The following is an 18,640-nucleotide window of genomic DNA, read 5'->3' as shown; positions in this document are numbered from 1 at the left end:
CTCAATTAATGGGTAGCTATCTTTCAATGAAGAGAAGGCTGAGCTACTCCTGCACCTCCTGACTTCACTTATCTGTAGAAGCGTATGGTTTGCACAGCCCTCGGCAAGTACGTTTGCAGATGCCAGACATGCTCTGTCGTCTGAATCTGTCAGTACTTCTTTTGAAGTTAAGCAGATGTTGGTGCAAATGTTCCTGGGACACAACTGAAAGAGGCACATTGAATGGAGAAGACCATGAGGCTGACATATGGAAAGGTCTAAGAATTTTGGTGTGGTTTATATGTGAACTGCTGTATTTAACAAAACAATTAGCATCAGTAAAGAGCGTTTCATCGCTGTGTGTCACAGAAACAAGAAGGATGTTTTGATAGCTTTTAAATGAGTTGGAATCCTTTGTGTATTTCCCCCACTGAACTTCAAATACTTTGGAAATGTGAGTAAAGCATCCATTTTACAGAGGAGCATTGAGGTGTTCTTATCATTCACCTGCTTAATGCTATAGGAAGAGAAAGCCCAAGCATTTCCTCAGCTACATCAAGCTTCTTGTGTACGTCAAGCTTCTTGTGTATGACCCAATTCTGTGCCAGTACTTTCCTCCTACTCTCTCAAGGATGGTATGAATTCCAGTCTCCTTTTATCCTCACACCGAGGTGCACACGTGCAACTTTCCTGCTAGCATTCCAAACAGATACCTGATAGAAGCTGGCAGGGTGGTGGAAGCCTGTCATTTCCTTACTCTGAGCGTTGTCAAAGAACAGTGCTTTCATTACAAATGTAGCTGGCAAATGGCCGAGTACCTGCCCATCTCCGCAGTCAGCGGCACACGCACAGACGCAATACAGTGCACACACCTGCCAGTGTTCAGGTGGGGAGAAAGATTGGGGGAGAGGCAACGCAAAAGTGAGTTTGTGTAATTAAAGATGGAATAGCCACCCTTGCTGCCTTTCTCATGCACCATAAAATAAGACCGAGACTGAGGGGTTGGCTTCTGGCGATCTAGCTGTGGCAGCATGAAAAATGAGGAGGAGTGCGATAAGAAACTAATAATTTATGTTCCAAGCACAGACTCACACCAGTGTGGAGGGAAATTTGTGCCAATAACTCCTACTAACTCAGAAAGGCACGCAATCTTTTATTGCACAAATTATTAACGACCAGAAAATAAATGACTCTGTAATCAGATTGGTGCTGCCGGCGCTTCTCGTTTCTTCTTTTATTTGTATAAATTCTGAAGCCAGTCCACCCCTGAAGCTGAGGCAATGGGAACTTTTACTGGCCCAGTGCCCTGCCTGACAACAGAACAGATTAAACAACGATGAAACAGTAACGTCCTGGTATCTCATTGCCTATCAGCGATGGGTTTACTCAACAAACATTTTCTGGCTCCTTCAGCAGTAGCAGCTCTGTAGGTACACAGGGATCTCTGGTTTGGGACTGCATTGCATAGCAATTGGAATAGTCAAACAGCAGCACAATCAACCATTATTTATGAAAATGTACAGAAAAATAACAGCTCCTCATCATCTCCTCTTGGCTCTGTCTCTTTTCAGGCTACTTTCTTCACGTCCTTCCTGTGTCCTCAGGGCTGCTGGTGTTGCATTCCATATGCTTCTCCTCTAGTTTTTCAGCGTTTGTGCTTAATATTCAGCAGTGCCGGGCACCTACAGCAATTACTGAGGTATACTAGAATTGTGGGTTGTCAGGCCAAGGTGAATTTGGGCCTTGTACTTGCATGGGGAAAGGCGCATGAGGAGTTTGGTTTATTCAGGCAGAGTCCATATGCAAGCAAAGTATGGAACGTTTTCCTTACCACCAAATTATTACATCCTGTGATTTGAATTAAAATCTTTATGATGATGATGATGATGAAAAGAAGCATTGCTGAAGAATGAAAGATCTTAAAGAGGAAAGATGATGACTTTTGAATTTGCTGCAGGTTTCCTTCTGTTTACATGGTGCTTTGTGTAATCTGAGGGGGGGCAGCGTTCCTGTGTTAGGTAGGAGCAGTTAGGAGTTTGGGCATGATGCCAAAACAAGATGAGGGATTTGTTTTGGGCTTGAACTAGTAGTTATTTGCATGGAGACACAGGGTGAAGTAGAACAGTAGAAGCAAACAACTTTGAGCCCACAGGTAACTTTGGATCAATATCTGAGCGTCACTTGAAAGTTATCATGATAACATACTGAACCTAAATCTTGGTCTGGGTTCCAACCCTGGGAGATACTTGAATTTGAACCTAAACTTTGCAGGACTAACTGCATCCGACCTGTGGGCCAAACCAGCCCTGTTTTGAAGCCCAAGCCTGTATTCTGAACAACAAGGCTTTTTGGCTCTAGGTCCAAATGCCGCTGTGAGGCCCGTTTCTACCATTTACGTAGCTTTGCTCTGATTCAGATGACCTACGCAAGCCTTTGTGACCTGGCTAAGACGCATTTAAGCCCTGTGTTTAAGGTTTGTAAGGTGGTGTTCAATAAACAGGGTTCCTTGAAGGCAAGGGAGTTGTTCTGTACGCGACTAAAAGCTGCTGGTCTGTGTTTAGTCCGTATATTTTTCAGTTGGTGGAGGAGACCCGTATGTGAGCTTAGACTTTTCTTCCTCCCTCCCCCGTTTTGATTATGTCAACCATATGATAAGGAAGAAAAGTGTTTCTATTGTTAAATCAGCCCATTCGTTATCAATGGCACCATCTCCCTGATGGCTTCATCTGAATAGGGAGGAGGGGGAGAATTGCTTTCCCTCTCTCTTTTTTTTTTTTTCTTTTTTATGGTGAGGGGGTGTTGGTGAAGGCGACCGCAGCCAGGCTGCAATAATGAATAATGTGCAGATTGTTCCTGGGGACTGCAAGTGTTTTATTAACGCAGGTTTTCTTAGACTGAATGCCCAATCACCACAGAACCATGAAACTCAAATTGCCTTACAGCTCTCTCATGAACATACTTTTAATCTCATTGACCTGTCGTTATACTACAACACATAAATTCAGATTTGGAGATCTTATGTCCAATCATAAATTGGGCTGGCAGACTTCCGATCAACAGAATAAAACTGTCTTCTGTGAGGTGGGTTTTTTATTCGTCAGTGCTGTTCCAGCAGTTGGAGTGGAGGTACAGTCAGCTTTTCTTAATAAACTATTTGTTAAAAAATGGAGGGAAATAAGAAACCCAGCATGAAATTCACAGGAGGGAGAAGAAAAAAATAAGGTGATGATTAAATAACATTAACATTGGACATAAACTTAGAATGTAGAAAACTGTGAATTAAGGGGTGTTAGCTTCGGCTAACATCATGGTGAAATGATAGAAAAATAGAAGAGTTTATGCAGTGGCATTCAGGCAGACAGTTTTGGCCATAATTCTATGTGTGTTCGGGGGAGGCACGTGTGTGCCAACTTCATAGAATTCCTTCCGCTTTTCTTAGGTCTTTTCCTTCTTTTACTTAAATGAGCAACTCAGAGGAAATCTAATTTCTCCCTCCCTCTTGTTTTGCAGTGTTTTATTTGGATTCAGCAGTGAATGGGGGATTTGAAATTTCTATGGGTCAGTGGGAATTTGTCTATGAGGGGAGAGTTTGCTGTGGTGATACCAGGTGCAGGTACTCGTGCAGAAGGGTTTCCTTGTGTGAAGAAAGATTACAACCGGTAAATCCTGCTAAGTGCTGAACGTGCTAAGAGTGGTGCAGCAGGCCCATCTGTGAGTGCTGTCATTGCGTATGGACAATTCCTATTGTTGTCAGTCGAGATGTGTCATCCTAAATGCTGGTAGAACAGGTCAGGTAATGTTTTGTGTATGCACATTTCCCCTTTACTGGTCATTGTAGGAGAGAATCCTGTGATGATCTGAAGCTGCTAGCAGTATTTCCCGTATTTTGTGTGGAGCTGCCTCCTCAAATACAGCACACAATGTTCATGTATCATTAGTGCTTTCATTTACATAAATTTCCCCTTTTTAACACTCCTCAGCTGTATGAATTAGTCCATTAGATAATGCACAAGAGAAAAAAAGAAGGAAAGTATATCAAACTCTTGCAGTGTGCTGAACCAATATTTTCTCTTTATCTCCAAAAGGGTTCTAACAGAGAGCAGTGCAGGCTTCCTCAAACACAGCTGACTCCGACGTACTTTGCATCCTACCTGTTACGACCAGCTCTGCGGTTAGGAGGGTAAGTCAGTGACATGCACCATCGTTACACGTGGCTCTGCCATCCCATGTTGGAGCTAAGCTGGCAGTCTAGAAGTGATGTGCATCCTTTCCTCTGTGTGGCTTCGCTTGGGGGCACGTTGCTGCTAAAAGGAATCCCTCCCTAAAGACAAAGAGCAGCTCAACTTCTGTATTCCTCAAAGTGTGGGGACCTTTTCCCAACCTTTCTAGGAGAGTCTGTGGTGGAAGTGGCTCATTTAAAGAGTATCATGGGCTTTTCAGTGTCTTTGGAGTGTTATCAGGTGAGAGCAGCACTAGAACCTGAAGAGTTACTGCATTAATATACATCAGGCATCCGAACCCCACTTGAACTGGACACTGGGTGGGCAGGCAGTGCCCTCTGGTTAGCCCCTGTGGTGGTTTACTGGCTCTCAGACAGGCAGAATAGGACAGCAAACTCTGGTTTTGGACAAAGGTGCAACTTCTGGCAACTACTTCCCTTCAAGTGCTGTCCTGTGACATTGCAGTTGCCACTGGCTCTGGCTTTGTTCCACTCAGAACTCCATCCTCATACCTGTAACAATTTAGCAGCAGTCATTTGAGGGGATAAAGCGCTTTGGACTCCCTCCCCCAGGGTTTTCTGTCCTTGCAGTAATTTTTTGAAGGCCTCTGTTTTCACAGCACTGGGATAGATGGACTCCTAAAATATACAGCCAATTACATAGCAGAATTTATTAGACTTTATTCTGGTGCATGTTATGTGATGGGGGTGGGGGAGAAAGTGAACTCTGGAAGGAAACCCATAGCAACTGAAAATGTAAGTGTGAGGATTAGAAGTCCCCATAAATACACCTGACTTTGCCATCTCTTTTAATTAAATGCAAGTCATGAAACACAGGCACAGAGTGCGTCGGTGACAGGGTGCAGTAGTGTTCAGAGACAGGAAGGAAGAGTAAGTGGGGGGAACTGGCTGCATGGCCTGGGGCTGGGATGCAGAGCAGAGCCAGGAGGGTTAAAGCTACGTGGGTGATATAGAGCGAGCCCTTCGCAGCAAGGCAAAGGGAACTCTCCAATCAGTTATTAACGTTTCCTGTTTTATCTTCTCATCTTCACGGGTTTAATTGTAAATTATCCAGCATGCTATACTTCTCTGGTGTGTTTTCTTCTCCCATCCCAGCTGGGTGGTAGAGTAGAACATGCTGATGCTAACAAGGAAAGAGGTGTTATAGGAAAGGCCTGTCCCCTCTGAGCTCTGCCTCAGGGTTGTGCAGCTATGAATTGTGAAGCTCTTTGGACCTTATGCTGTGATTCACTCAGCTTCTGAGGCTGCCTTCCCTCAAAATGCTGTGCCAGAATTTGGCTTCTATGAGCAGTGGTGCTTGGTTTCCCTCCAGATATGTGTGGCCCAGAGGGCCCGTGTCCGAGAGACCAGGATGAAGTACTGTGTTAATTCCATCCTCCTGTAAACAGTTTCCTCATTTTCTCCCCCTTCTACGTATTCAAGTATTTTTCCTTTCCCAGCTCTGTTTTGCCTTTGGTAATCTCCCCAGCATGTACTCCATCAGCACTCCTGTGGGGCTTCTATGTGTAGGAAATAAAGCCCGTAGTTCAGCACTATCCATCTAATATCTTCTGACTGCCTTTAATCATAGCATTTTCCATTTAATTGGGAAGGCAGGCACACTTTGCATATTAATACAGCACAGCCTGCACCTCCTAAGCATTAAAATCGTAGATGGCTGGGATGTGTTATGCAGCGGCTGTGAACCTGCTGGGTGTCCTTTAGCATCTCTGTGAATGGGGTATTTTCAGCCAGACTGTGTTTTGCCCTCCTGATGGAATTAAATTAAAATAAACAACAACAAATTCCCCCCTCGAAAAAAAAAAATAAAATTGTATGGATTCTCCATTTAAATAATTGCTCTGCAGACAGTGCTGCCGTGCCTCTGTCTGTTGTGTCCATTGTCTTTTGTAGATCATAACACTGCTGGTCCCATTGTCTGTTCAGGACAGCCAAAGGGAAAAAAGATCATCTTCCCCTCAGAATTGCTGATTGTGTAGCATATTCCCCTTCTGTGATCCATCTATCCATGAAAGACCCATTCTTTATTTTCTTGGCTTCATACTGCCACCCAGGAGTCTGTTTCTGTGAAACCAATAGTTTTGTCTTAATGCAACTGTGGTTTTCATGACTCTCTCTCTTCTCCTTGATCAAAATTTGCCTTGGGACAGACATATTTGTTTTGATTTGGAAGAGGTCTCAGTAGGTCTTTCGCTTTTGTGTTGAAAAAGCTTTTCAAGAGCACACTCACATATGCACCTTGCTATGTGTAAGACACAACGGGCAATTGTTGCTGTGATATACTGTCACCATTAGTTGATTGTATGTTAGATGCTCTCCAGAAAGATAGCAAATGTGCAGTTCTGTTACAAAGAGGAGGCATATGCTTTAGACATAAGATAGGTCCCACTTACAATTGAGGTCTCCCATTCTCCAAAGTTCATGGTATATGTCTTTAAGGTTCCTGTTCAAAGTCAGTAGAGGAAGAAAATTGATGAGCTGAGTCTGTACTAATGTTTGAATATTTCCATTATTCAGAAGAATGCAGATCTGGAGTCCTGGCCACAGTGCTGGGTCTGTGTAAGTAATGTCAGTTAGATAAACCTCCTATTCCTGCTTCTCCATTATGCCTGTTGAAGCATTCAGGAATCACCTGGATTATTCAGCACCAAAGTGGCTTCCACTTCTCCAGGAAGAAATCTGGAGTGTTCAGGCACTGTTGTAAAGCTGTTAGACTCCCATGCATTGATTCATAGCTCCACAAAAGCACTTAGTAACGGCCCCTGTGGAATGGTGCTCTTAGCTGGGGATTGTAGGGTACAACATAACTCTTGTTCTGCGTTGATCATTGTGATCCTAGAGTGAAATCCACAGTATCCAGAGGGCACTGTCTGTGGTTTTACCTCTTAGCTTGAGTTCAGGGCTGTGTCTGTGAGAAAGGAAGGGGTAAACTAATGATGCTGCTCAACCTCACCTGTTCTGGAGGCCACACTTGGGTGGGCACTGAATCATCCTTGTGTATTTGTCTTCCAAGCTTGACAGGGTAATGCAGATGACATCAGAAGCAAAGTAGATAGATGGGCTTGGATTATGGATTGTAACCACTGCCAAGGCAATGTAACAGTTTAGTTTTCAGGAATATCACAGCGCCCAAGCCATTTTTGTCCTGGTTATCAATGGATTCAACAATTTGGTGAACTTTGTCTTGTTTGAGAGATTATCAGCAACCATAAATGCTTACTTCTGCTATTTGTCTTTCTGCCATTTGTCAATGTGACAAACCCCCCAGAAAGTTTTTAAGCATGGCTGTACCCGGGACCTTCTGGATCATGATCTCTTGTGACCTGGTATAATCTGGGAATTATGACTCTTCTGGGCTGCAGTGTGTACCAGTAATTCAGCTAGAGGGGAACATGTCCAAATCCAGCAGAGCACAGTTTCATTATAGCGGAAGGATAGATATGCTGTGGGAGAAATCATCGTTTTTTGGAAGATGATGACATGGTAGTGGAGGGGATTTCAATGGTCCAAAATCAGCCACTTATACACCAAAACCTCTCTCTGACTCTCCTAGTATCACCACCATTCTTCTGTGGACAAAAGAGCCCTCAGTCTTCCCCGCACACATGTTCTTTCATGTCTACATCCATCATCTCAATGCCCTCTTGTCTGATCTCCTCATTGCCACCCCACAGCACCAAGAACAGCCCTGCTGTCCACTTGTGACTGCTCTTGTTTATTTTGGCACAATTCTGCATGAGTGTACATTGTGTGTGCCTGTGAGAAGATGGCACAGCACGGAGAGAGCCATAACCTGGTCAGCAGCTTTTTTTCATCACTCACTAGGCTCCATTTTTTAAGTTAGAGGACTTTCTGTCTGTCACAAATGCATGAAAGTCTCAGGAGAGTGGCTTGGGGAACTGTGACTCAGGGAGAAAGGGTAGAGGGCTTGCATTGCTGCCTTAGGTGATGAGAGAAAAAGAATGTGCTGGGCTTGTGCTCTTGGTCTCATTTGTGGGTGTCACAGACCACCCTTCCTACATCCCACCATGGTTTGGCATAGCTTCTGGGTTTCATGCGTTAGGACTAGGATTCCAAATAGCACTCCAGATGCTGTAGAGCAGGAATGAGGGGCTGGTACAGAGTTTGGGACTGAAAAGAGTTTGCAGCGTCACACTGTGTATGAGGGACAATTTGTTGCCTGTCTGGCATTAGCAAATTAAGGAGAAAATCAGATAAGAGCTTACCTCTTTGGGATGCTTCTACTCCAGGAGCCATATCCATCCCGGAGCTTGGATTCCCCATTGCATGAAGCAGTCTATTGATCTTGCTGGTTACTCTGCTCTGTCAAAACTGGTTGCACTTCATAGAACTGTGACCTGTCCTTTTACAGAAATGACAGCGCTTCATCATTCCCGGTGCTTGATTATCTCTGGGCTGTGTGTCGATACTGGGTCTTGATTGTTGTGATCCATTTGGTTGTAATAGTTGCTCACACATATGCAGAGACATGCAAATATTTTTATTTTTCCTTAAAAGCATGCCTAAATTCAGGTGCCCTTTGCTTCTACTCCAGTCTGCTTTACTGGATTCTGATGTTAAAAAGTTGATAGTTAGATTACCCCACTGCAGGTATTGTGTTCCTGTTGAGACTGCTTCTGGGGTTTCCAGCCAGAATTTTGGAAGGAGGACAGTTCTAGTTATAAAAATTAGTCTGATGTTTTCCATAGCTCTGAAAATACAGCTTGAAAATGACAAAATAGAGCCAGATCTTGCATACTGCAAGTATTTTCCTTACTGATCTGTCATTGTTCCTGCATGGTGTCAGTAGTCCTAGTCATTCCTGTTTTTCTGGTCTAGCAAGGGCTATGTCATTATGTCTCTGTCTTGACCTACAGTTCCCTGTAGACTTCATAATTATGGCCTTCTTTAAAACAGACATCACTTACCATGCCAGAAATTGTCACAGTGTGGAGAAGTAGATCAAAATCCATTAGGGAACAAGAGGTGACTAGATTAATTTCCACCTGAAATTTCAATTAAGCTTTTCAGTGTAGAGTTAGTGTGTAAACTAAGCCTAGACATAATGACTCTGGTTTTTTAATTTTAGAATTGGTCTGATACGAAGAAATAGATGGAGCTTTCTTGAGTTCTAAAGTATGTGGCACTGCTACAGACAACTAAGTAGAGCTGTAGATAGCTGTAAATATTTCAGATGTCGAAAGCCACAAATATGTAGAGGTTCTCCTCATGTTAATGGATCTGATGTGCTTAAAAGCTGGATAACCCACTGGAAACAAGTCAAAACAGATTCTTCTACTTTTGTTATTTCAACTAGAGACCCAGTCCTATTTGTGTCTGTTGGAGTATGCAATAAGCTAGTCCCCAAGATAATATTGCTGGACATGTATCTAATAGGTATCTGGTTTTCTGAAACATCCAAGAGGACTAGTAATCTGGTAACAGTGTGCTTGGGCTCAGGGTACGTGTATGTGCATTGCTGGACCCTTTTCAAAATTTCTGACAATAGCCAACAACTTTTGAAGAGACATCTCCTATAGAGGAACTATGGTTCACCAATTACTACTTTTCACTGTGTGCTCTCTTTTATGGGAAGGAGAGGGACCAATAGCTGGCCCTCATCATCACTGTTGTTATAGACAGTCTAAGTAAGACTTGTGCTGCAAAGTGTCTAAACCATTTCTGAAAGGAGAGGCAGGATCCTGTATGCTGAAACTGCTTTGCTGTTTCTGTTAGTTCTGTTATTTCTGAAGTACCAGACCTAGCTGTTTCCCTGTGCTGACAGTATGGCTGTATCCCACCAACAGTTGGGCTAGAAAACTGGAGTTTTCCGCTGAAACGCACAACCCTGATTCCCCATACCTTTGGGGAAGACAGTTAGCTCTCTGCATCGCAGCAGCAGCAGGCAGAGTATACGCATTCTGTGCCTTCCACGCTGAAAAGCATCTGTTTGAAGCACTGCTGTGGAAACAGAAGAATAATATTGCTGGCATTCTGCGCCATGCAGGAATATAGAATGCAGGATAAATTGAAATGGCAGTTGATCTTTTTTTTTTACAGAGCTTTGGGTTTCATTGCCTCTTTAACATTTTTTTTTTTTTTTTAAAGAAATTTTACAGGTTTGGGCAAATTAACACTGACCCATAGTGACTGAGCTTCTCCGAGTAGTTTGGAGGTTTCTTCTGAAAAGTGACCGTAGCCACAGAGGTCTTGCGTAGCCTTTAGCGTGTATTAACATTGAGCAGAAGCAGCTGTATATTAGAAAGAGGAAGACCTGGGCGTCACAACACCTCGGGTCTTTCCCTGACTCTGCCATTTCCTTGTTTTGTGTCCCCTGGAGCCTTAAGTTCTCTCTTCTTTATCAGACTGTAATACTGTAATCACTGACCACCTCCATCACATTGAAATTGTGAGACTTAGTTACCAAGTACCTATAGAAGTAGTTAGAAGTCTGAGGAAAGTTGTAGAAACATTAAGTTTCTGATTCTCAATGGACAGAAGAGTAGGAAGGATTGTAGAGTTTAGTGATTTTCTTCATAGCTTGTAGTGAGACCATGAATTGCTCCAAAAGAGCACAAGAGGCTGTTCCTAAGGCTGGAAGGCATTAAAGACTTGATGGGGCTCTTCTCCAGGCTACAGAATGTGTTTTGCAGCAGCTGTTACTGCTCAAAAGATGCCAATGTGTGCATGCCACTAGCAGATCTGTGCTTTTGGAAGTTCAGTGCTGGGAAGGAGAAGGGGGTGTTACACACAGGATGGCAGAGATCTTGGTCATTTCCTGGGCTGTGAAAATAGTTCTGTTTGTTCTTTTGACTGGCAACAGGAATAAGGTGCCTTCTCGTTTATTAGACACTCATGAAGATGGATGGAGGGAAAAAAAGAAAAGAGAGGCAATGGCTGGAAAGCTACTGAACAGGCTTAATCAACAACTTGTTATGAAACACTAAAAGGATACCCCCAAAATTTAGGGACTAGGAATTCACTGGACTACCTTGAGTCCTATTTTTTTAATTTGGCAGAATGTCCCATACTTCTGGCACCTGCAGTACACATCTTCTGAACATGTCCTTCCACATTGTCAGTGTGTATATATAAAATTAGATTCATACAGACTGTGTGTGCATACGGATCCGTACAAGCCGTGTGTGTGTATACATACATATGTGTGCACGCACATGCACACACAGAGCCATATATAGAAACTGCAGATCTTGGGGACAGTCTTGGGAGTCCCTGGGGAACAGGCTGTTATTGCACTTATTTTGTGTCACCCTTGTTTCTAATCAGACACACACACACACACACCTCTCACTGGCTCACTTGAGCTCTGTGTCTATTTTCTTTTATTATCCTGGCAGGAGACAAGCTTCATTAGGGGAGTGGAGTCTCTAACAAGGATGGGGAATGGCAACAACAAAAGGATGTAGCAATACAAAGTTATGTCAAAAAATCTTTACAAGAAAAACGGCTGACATTAGAAACAGCGTGCATTAAAAATTCAAGACAGTTGGAAGGGGGGGCAGGACTGGAGAGAGAAACAAATAAATACACAGGCTTTAAACTAATAAATCCTTGTATTTGGGAAATGCATCAAACCCTGCATGCTATTAAAACTGGTTTTATTTCTATTATTGTTAATAACGATGATAAATACATTTTTTTCTTGGATCTCAGTATGGGCTATCGGCATTTAAATACACATTTAACTGGCTAAGCAATCTTTCCCTTGTACTATCGCTAATATTCAATGACTGGGAAGTCTGTTTCATTGTACCTGAAATGGAACTGGCTAACTCAGCCAGCAAATAATTTTGGATGTATCTTGACTAGTAGCCCCAATTTAGTCAGCTCTGCAAAGCTATACCAGCCCATCCACCCTGTTTCCTTTGGCTAATCAGATATGCTAGCAATCTGGTTATCCCTGGCTTTTTCTAGTCTAGCTCTTGTGCAGAATCAGTTGACCCAAACGCACACAAAAAAAAATCTCTTTAGGCTCATCTGCAGGTAGTAGATTAGTCAGTTTTTACAAGGAGCTGAGAAGTCCAAATGTACCTGTAAGGGAGAAGGACGTGGGAAGGAAGTTGGATTGCTGTGCTATTTAAGCACTAGGAAATGTACTTCTCAGCTTGAGCTGCATCTAGCCCTAAAGATCTCGAACACTTATTTTCTTCCCTCCTTCTCTGCAAATTGACAAACACATCTGTACAGAGTAAAACTGGATCACTAATCCAGTTCTGCAATTAGCAGAATTTGAAATGAGAACTTCCACTTCTACCATCTGCCTCATTAGAGAGGTGAAGACTTGTGTGATAGGTAGCAAGCGTCCCTGTTCCCATATGGCTGAGCTGACGCCCTGAAGAACAGTGGTAGGGGTCAGTTTGCCATTTTGCTCTCCTAACTCAGACAATTCAGAAGAGGCCCAAGGTCCTCTAGCCTGACCAGTCTAGTCCCTCTCACCTACACTAAATTCATATTAAAATTGTGATTACTCTCTCCCAACTCCTGAGCCTGAATTTGCAGTTGCAGATAAGCACACAGGGATGTTTTCCAGGTGGAGAACCTCTTGTGGTGCTGTTCTTACCTGCTTCTCAGGGTGTATTAGCAGATGCCTATGGGTTATAACATTGTGTTTGGATTTCCTGCAGTGGGGGGCCTGGCTTCCCAGCTTCTCCTTTGTGTCAGGTTTCTCCCACCTTTTACAAGGCTCATTCATACTGTTTATATAATTATAGACTTTTACAGACTTTCACCAAACCAGTTCTACCCACCTTTGGTTTAAATGCAGTTAAAAAATGACACAGCGCTGCGCAGAGGTTACCAGTGGTTCTTGGGAGTGCCAGAAGCTGGACAGGGCGCGGGGGCAAAAGATTCCCCTTGTCTGAGGGTACAGCTTGTTTTCTTACTTTTGTGCAGCAGCATGAAAAAATGGTGAGAAAAACCCCTCCCAAATACATAAGTCAGGTGATAGAACCATCAGCATAGCCTCTCCTGATTTCAGACAGCTTCAGATTGAAAAGGTCCCACAAAACAAAGGGGATAAAACCAGGAACCTCTTTGACACTTTCAGCTTTATTGCTTTAGAAGTGGAAGCAGCGGAGCCATGCTTAATAAATCCTGGGATTTAGGAAGTGTATCAAACTCTGCATGGTATTATAGCTGGTTAAAATCCCTGGTGCCACTGTCCGTTGTTCTTGTGACTTTCTGAATAGCTCCAACAGTCTGCCCGGGGCTTCAGACAGGTCAGAAAAGGAGACTCCTGCCTACATCTAAACTCCCTCCTTCCCAGTGCCTCTCCTTTTGTGTCTTTACCTATTCATCCTTCCTTCCTTGTTTTTTCCCTAGCAGACAGCCATGGACCTGTCTGTGTCTTTTTTTTTTTGTATAAATGGATTGATTTTACATGAAGAATGGGCATCCTGCTGGACACTGAGGATTTTTTTCCTTTCTGGTTTTTTTTTGCTACAACTGCTATGTGTTCCTTGAGGTCTTTTTTTCTCACCATTTGTGCTTGTCTTCTCCACTTCTGTTTCCTCAGCAGCATAAGGTTGGATATTTAGAGCTATCCATGTGGCAGCTTTTTGAGTTCCCTTTATTACAACTGCTCAGAAGGGGTGAAGTAACAGAAAATCTCCTGCAGTTTCTTCTAGCCTTCAGGGAGCCATATCTTCCCTAAACAGCCAGGCAGCCCTTGAGCAGGTTAGGATCTCTGTTATACTCTCTGTAGTAGTAGTAGGGAGTGTAGAAAGAGAGTTATGTTGTTTGGAAGATCAGTGGAAAGGGACAGTTGTGTGTTGTGGTTAGTGTAATACCTGCTCCTTGGTTTGTTCAGGTGACTTAATGCAACCCAAAGCAGAGGGAAACCGTTGTATACAGACGGACACGGGACCTGTGGGAGCTGGCTGGTTTTAAACTCCCGCTCTAACACCAGTTCATAACCCTCTGAGCAATATAATACCTGCATGTGTTTATTCACTGGCCTTCCATGTGCAGCAGGGCAGGGAAAGTAGGAAGAGAAGGTGGTGCAAGGAGGCTGGGGTCAATGTGTTGACAGCAAAATATCCACTGAGAAAAAAAATGTTCACTTTGAAAAACAGTAACAACCACCTTTTCTATCTGTATTTGTACAGTTGTGCGTATATACATGTGCAGGCTCTCGCTCTCTCTCACAGTTCTCCTCTTAATATTATTCATCCTTATTACGTATCATTATTCTTTATTATGATTTATATGCCATGCCATGGCTTTATTATGATTTATACCCCTGCCCCCAAAAGAGCTTACAGAAGGCATCACATAGCAAAGACAGGCGTCCCTGTACAGGGGAAGAAACATGGCTTTCTCCCTAAGCAGCGACTCTAATGTTTCTTCTAAGCTATAATGATCCTTATTTCTTGGTTTCTGCAAAAGGATTTGGGTTTAGTTGTACCAAGTCTACAAGTCAAGCTTTTATCCAAGGTTATGGTCCCCCATTTCTTTGCTGCTGAGTGAGAATAACTGCCAACAGTGTCAATAGGAGTTGCTTGTTGCGGGCAGCAAGGAACAATGTCCCTCCCTTCTCCTGCTTATTCTTCTAGATCTTGATTTTCATCTTGCCTAGTAAAAGAGATTCATTCAATGATTGCCCTTAAAGCAGGCTGATCCTTGTTCTGGTTGGGGAGGAACTTTTCCTGGAACGCTTTACAACAGCAGCTTCACTCAGCGCTACTCTTAAAATTAGTCACAATTTAGGGACATTTCCACAGCTCAAAATATCATAAGAGGCAGTATTACATTTGGGTACGTATGTGTAAATAACAGTGATCAAGTGAATAATGCTTTCGAAGTTGCCAGTAATGTTTCAGCATTCATCTGAAGGAACCTTAGCCTATCACTTGGTTTTGACCGAAAAGATGCCCTGTTTTGTCAGTTGTGTTGCTTTGTTGAAAGACCTAAAGTAGTCAAGCGCCATGTCTCCAGAACCCTGGAAATTTTCACCTCTCTTTGGTAACAGAGTAACTTAGCTCCCCAAACCAGAAAACTGGAAGAAGGAACCTGCTCTGCAGGCTAAAGGCAGAATCTTCAAAGAAATGTAAAGGAGACTGGAGCTGTCTCAGAACAAGACTTTCAGAAGTAAGTATCTGGGGAGCCCAAGGACATGTGCTTTCCACTCCCTCAGACCTTTTGTCTTCACTGAGAAAAATATGTGTATTTTTGAAGTGTATAAACTTCAATTTTTTATGGCCAAGGCCTTACTGCTTCATCCACATAAAAATTTAAAGCTGGGCCAGTCCTTGAGCTCCTTTGGAAACACCAGTCAAGGCCGCAGCAGGTAACGGAGAAAAAAAGAGGGGAGATGCGAGACAATAGGAATAAGGAACCCATGACTTTTCCTTAAGAAAATATTGCTGTTTCCTTTGAGGTGACTGTGGTTCTCCATGTACACCCCATGTTTGCTTTCTCCATTGTACTCTGTGACCCAGCGTGCAGGCTCTGCCCCCAGAAAGGCCACCCTCCGCCATCGCTGCACTCCCCACGGCCTCCTGCTCTCTTGCCCCTCACTCATTACTGTGCTTCTAGGACTTTTCCCCGAATGCAGATGGGAAGTGGCAAAGCTGTCAGAAACCCCAGATTTCCTGGAGCTGATGTAGTTCGTGGCAAGGAGGGTCAGATTTTTTTTGTGTTACGGGAAAACCATGACAACGATAAAAATAACAATGCTCCACCCTCCCACTTCTTTACTGGCCGTGATTTAGATGAGCGTGATTTAGATGAGCATGATTTAGGCAGCGCGGGATAATCTCAGTTGGGCAAATGAGTCTAAGGCAGAGTCAGGAGAAAATTCTGAGAACCATTTTGGGGTTGGGAGTAGAGCAGTGAGTGGTGTGAAGTGGTTTCATGACATGGAAGCTCGCATTTTTTGCATGGGTTATGCATTGTAACATGGCAGAAATGATCTTTGCTGGGTATTCAGTGTGCAGCCCTGTGTGGCTTGTGGATGCCCTGTGATGGAATGATGCCAGCGAGGAGTAAAGGAGGAGTTAACCAAAACCTTCAAATACAACCAACTCCCCTGTGGCAAAGCAAAGGAAACAAACTCTGAACTTAGGTTTCTGCGCTGTGTTTGGGTTTTTTGATCTGGCATCCAGTTTGGATGCCAGAAGTTTCTAAAGCTGGCCTGGTGTGACTCTGCTCCTATTTGAAACATTGGCAAAACTCACGTGGAATTCAGTAATGCAAAAAAAGAGCAGTCTGGAAATGCATCAGCTAGCTGTTTGGGACCGGGACCCTCTTTTGTCCTTCGTCTGTACAGCACCTCATACAACGTGGTCCTGGTTCTGAAATGTAACAGCAATGCAAACAATAAATAATAATGGTTTGTGAGTTGATCAAGGCTTAGGGCAAGCATACATATATGGCACATGTCTGTATATATGAGTAAGTGACAGAATTAGGGAGTAGCGAATATTTAATCACAATAGGCTCATTTTCTTCCCTTTTCCTGTGGAGCTGGTCAGCCATCCAGCTATTTTATTTATTTATTAAATATCACTGGAGATAGTTCAGCAGCAGGGGAGCACTGCTCTGTCTCCCAAATGATGATTGCCATCAGGCTTGAGAAATCAGTCATTTCTGGCAAGAAAAAAAACTGTTTGGTGGGTTAATGATGCAGGGTAAATACTGACAGTGGGCAGTGGTCTGAGCACACCAGACATGACCTAAGGGAATCATACATTCTGAGGGGGCTGTTGCTGCTGCTTCTCTGTAATGTGATTGCTTCTTTATAATGGCTTCAACTTCTTCTCCTTTTTTCCCCCCTTTATCATTATTGACCAAGGAGCATCAGTAAGGCTAGAGAATAAATAGTTCCCTGATGGTTAACAACAGGCTCTCCACCAATTGGAATTCAAGCTGTGCTCCCTGTTATATTCTTTATAATCACACTTTATTGCATAGAGCAGAAAATAAAGCATCTATCTATCCCCCCCGCCCCCCCGCCCTTTTCCTCCTCGCTGCCCCTGGGAAATTGGGTGCTGTCTTCTCCTGGAGCAAGGTGAGAGGAGGCTCTAGGGCTGGGCATGCACCGGCGGGACAGGGGGGCCCTGCAGACTGGGAGCCTCGCTCACTGGGAACCCCATTCCCACCGGCGGGTGCACGAACCCCCCTCCCCGCCGTGCGGGACGGCCCCGGCTCTGCACCCCGGGGGGGGCTCCGTCCCCCTTGTCCCGGCACAGGAAGGGGGGGGGGGGGGGGGGGGGGAGCTCGGCAGCCTGGAGCCGCCGCAGCCCAGCCGGGAAACGCGAAGCGAGATGCTGTGCGTGTGTGTGGTGTCGGGGGCCGCTCGGCTCCCCCCTCCCTGCCCTCCGCAGCCGGCCCCGCCCGGCCCCGCGGCCCCGCCGCCCGCCCCCGCTGCCGCCACCCCCGGCGGCGCGGCTCGACTCGACGGGGCGGGCGGCGGGGCCGGCTGGCTCCTGCGCGCCCCAGTGTTTGCGCAGCCACCCCCCGTCTGGGGCCGGGTTGGGGCTGGCTCCAGGCTCCCGGGGGCGGGAGGTGATGATTTTCCAGTGGGTATTTGTCAGGTCAGAGTCTGCGCCGCCCGCCGGGCTCCGCGCCTCGCTCCCCGGGTTATTTATTACCTCTCTCCCCGGCGGCAGCGCTGCGGCTCCGGGGCTGCTGCCAGCAACCCGCGGCGGCGGCGGCGGGGGCCCCGCCGGGGGGTTCCCGAGCAGCGACGGGCCGGCCGGCCGGGAGCGCTCCTCGTCTCGCCGCACCGCCCCAGAGCCTGCGGCCCGGCTGTGCCCTCATCGCTCTGCCCCTCTCGGAACCGGCGCTCCTTCCTCTCCTCCGGTGCAGCCGGGTCTGGTGTCTCCGGGAGCGTTTGCTGCTTGGCGAGGGAGAGGCAGCAGGGGAAAGGCTTTTCTGAGGGCTGGAAGAAGGCTGGTTGTTAAAAAGCAGTCTGGAGCTGAGTTAGAGGAAAAGGAATCTAATGTATTTCTAATAATGATTTGATTTGGTGGAGCTAGAGACTCCGTTAGAGCATCCCAGCCTCCGCTCTTGTCTGTCAGTTAGCTGAAACTCCTGATACCCCAAACAAGCTCATCCCCTCCTTATTCATGACCTCAGAAGTCTCTGTTAAACAAAGGAGAAAATCTGGTTTTGCAGACTTCTCGGTGACTACAGCCCATGCCTTCACATGGCGGTCAGGGAGAGCTTACACTCCATGAGCACTGCCCTCCTGGGCCCTGTAGCTAGGCAGAGCTGCTGTCGAAGATGGACTGCGAAAGGATGGGGCTGAAGCTCACCTCAGCATTCAGTCATACCTGCAGGTCAAATGATAGGAGTGAGACAGTCGGTTCACCTGGGATAGCCTTTGAAGAGCTCTGGGGTGTGTGCTTGTCTGTGTAAGCTCAATAGTGGACAGCCTGGACTGGAGAATGGGGTCAG

General features: G+C 45.1%; 1 long non-coding RNA gene across 1 annotated transcript; it reads right to left on the bottom strand.

Annotated features, from left to right (window-relative positions):
- Positions 1-16,620: 16,620 nt before the first annotated feature.
- On the bottom strand, positions 16,621-18,640 carry LOC142604714 (uncharacterized). Its single transcript, XR_012838559.1, has 3 exons — positions 18,517-18,640; positions 17,833-18,122; positions 16,621-17,047 (listed from the first exon to the last, which is right to left on the bottom strand). It is a non-coding gene; the product is annotated as an uncharacterized LOC142604714 (long non-coding RNA).

This window comes from Balearica regulorum, chromosome 21 (assembly GCF_011004875.1).
Source record: "Balearica regulorum gibbericeps isolate bBalReg1 chromosome 21, bBalReg1.pri, whole genome shotgun sequence".
Lineage (NCBI taxonomy): Eukaryota > Metazoa > Chordata > Aves > Gruiformes > Gruidae > Balearica > Balearica regulorum.
This window is presented reverse-complemented; position numbering and strand designations above follow the sequence as displayed.